Source organism: Anopheles gambiae, assembly GCF_943734735.2.
Source record: "Anopheles gambiae chromosome X unlocalized genomic scaffold, idAnoGambNW_F1_1 X_unloc_76, whole genome shotgun sequence".
NCBI classification, from domain to species: domain Eukaryota; kingdom Metazoa; phylum Arthropoda; class Insecta; order Diptera; family Culicidae; genus Anopheles; species Anopheles gambiae.
In genome coordinates this window covers 15,001-17,903 of record NW_026902688.1, presented here as the reverse complement: position 1 = coordinate 17,903, position 2,903 = coordinate 15,001, and positions in this window count along the sequence as shown.

The window sequence follows — 2,903 nt, the reverse complement described above, 5'->3', positions numbered from 1 at the left end:
GGAACGCACCCTAGATGATGAAAAGTGCAACCAGAATGTCAATCGACAACATGCCCGGGGGTACAAATTTGCTCTACGCGTCCCTAGGTAGGGTACTTTTTCATACAAACATCAAAGTGTACGGTGCACAAAGTGCGCGGAACAAAAATTGCTCGGTCAGACCTGGTACGGGCCATAACTCGAATACTAAACGTCGCAGATGGGTGTCGTAGAACAATTTTAAGTTCGTCTAACGATTCTACATCCGATTCTGGATAGTGGTTTTTCGACCACTTTTCAACATTTTGTGACACCCCGAACCTAGGGGCAGCTCCCTAGCTTTTTTCAAAAATGTGCACCGAACGGGCCAGAGAGCTCGAGTAGTCGAAAATTTTTTTTTTTGCTAAAACCCCTCAAAACGTGTCAGGAACGCACCCTAGATGATGAAAAGTGCAACCAGAATGTCAATCGACAACATGCCCGGGGGTACAAATTTGCTATACGCGTCCCTAGGTAGGGTACTTTTTCATACAAACATCAACGTGTACGGTGCACAAAGTGCGCGGAACAAAAATTGCTCGGTCAGACCTAGGACGGGCCATAACTCGAATACTAAACGTCGCAGATGGGTGTCGTAGAACAATTTTAAGTTCGTCTAATGATTCTACATCCGATTCTGGATAGTGGTTTTTCGACCACTTTTCTACATTTTGTGACACCCCGAACCTAGGGGCAGCTCCCTAGCTTTTTTCAAAAATGTGCACCGAACGGGCCAGAGAGCTCGAGTAGTCGAAAATTTTTTTTTTTGCTAAAACCCCTCAAAACGTGTCAGGAACGCACCCTAGATGATGAAAAGTGCAACCAGAATGTCAATCGACAACATGCCCGGGGGTACAAATTTGCTCTACGCGTCCCTAGGTAGGGTACTTTTTCATACAAACATCAACGTGTACGGTGCACAAAGTGCGCGGAACAAAAATTGCTCGGTCAGACCTACAAAGTGTTATATATCTCGAATACTAAACGTCGCAGATGGGTGTCGTAGAACAATTTTAAATTCGTCTAACGATTCTACATCCGATTCTGGATAGTGGTTTTTCGACCACTTTTCAACATTTTGTGACACCCCGAACCTAGGGGCAGCTCCCTAGCTTTTTTCAAAAATGTGCACCGAACGGGCCAGAGAGCTCAAGTAATCGAAAATTTTTTTTTTGCTAAAACCCCTCAAAACGTGTAGAAAACTGATTTTAGATGATAAAAAGTGCAACCAGAACGTCAAACGACAACTTTGTTGGGGGTACCCTTTTTACTCTACGGGCCACTAGCTTAGGCGCGCCAACAGCGCTTTCCTCTCGGGTTCCCATTTTTTGCCCTCCTGGGATTATGATCATTTACTCATTGCCTACTATAGGGAAGGTACCTTGCTTCGAGGTCAAAAATGAAGATTTCACCAAATCGTAGTTTTAACCTCTATTTAGTCGTAGGAGCATGGTTTGCAGTGTCCGTGGGTCATATAAGCCCCCGTTTGGGTCATACGTCCCCTCCCCGATGAAAATCGTCATATGACTATAGGCCGAACTTATGAAGCAAAAGTGGTGTCTGGTGGGTTCTGCCGATGATCTTAACCTATGATTTTGAGTTTCCACCCTTTCAAAACGTTTCCTGGAGCAGTACATCACGGGTCTACGGACCCAAAGACTTCGTTGCGATGGTTTCAAGCATAAAAGTTGTAACAGCTAAGGGTTTTTAATACGCGTATATTAAATCATTGCTTGAAACTAAGCTTCGTTGTCTTTAAACTCTGCAAGACCAATCGAACTTCTTAGGGAAACTCGAAGGATTCACGCTAAGCCGGTGGTGCAGGGCACATAGCGTGATGAAACCGGGTTTCCCTACCAAATGTGGCATATTTTTTCCCTGAGAGCGAAGCTCAGACCCACGTAGGGGAGAGCGAAGTGGAACTTAAATGTTCAATGCAGCAAATGTTCGCCATGCGGATAAACAAGTTGGAATAGTTCAATGTAGTGTAATGCAAACACGAATCGCAAATAACGATACGGGACCCAGAAGCAATTCTGCGGATCCCTCGGGGAGTGGTGAGTTGATATAAATTAGAGGTGAAAATCCAAGTTGTTCGGGCTCCGGCTCGGCAGCCGATACGAGGTTCCTGTTGAGCTTGTTTGTACATCGCGCAGAGGCGCCGTTCGGTTCTAGCAATGATTCCCGCCACCATGTTCCATGCGTGCAGAGATCCGTTAGAGCTCGTTCAATGTGTCCCGCCGTGATTACGAAAAAGTCCAACAGTTGACTTAGTTGGGTGTGCGTCAAGTAATCGCGCAGAGATGCCGATCGGTGCCTAGCAATGTTTCCCGTCACAAGGTGGTATTGGCACCTGTGCAGAGTGGCCGTTAGCAATGTCTCCCGTATCACGGTGGTGTACCATCACTAGTGCAGAGTGACCGCTAGCAATGTCTCCCGTCACAAGGTGGTAGCCCAGAAGTGCAGAGAAGCCGCTGTAGCAAAGTCTCCCGTATCACGTTGGAGTTCTTCCACTAGTGCAGAGAGATCGCTGAACCGTTCAATGTGTCCCGTCGTGGAGTGCTTGTACCGAGCACGTAGGATACACCTTGCTTTGTTGGTTTGGGATAGGAGTGGTCGCGCAACTGCCTCCACGCCGCAGAGTGCCAGTTCGGATTGAAGGTCAACTTTAGCCGTTCAATGCATCAGTCGGTGGGTGTTCAGATGGCATCACAACTTCCCCTAGGTGCTCAAGTTGGCTGGGTTGTAAAGCATGTACACATGCGCAGAGTATCGTGCGTACTAGCAAAGTCTCCCGTCACGGTGGTTACGCATGAGTTCCATGCAGTGCAGAGAGATCGTTAGTGCGTGCAATGTACCAGTCGATGTGTCGTACCGGCATACAA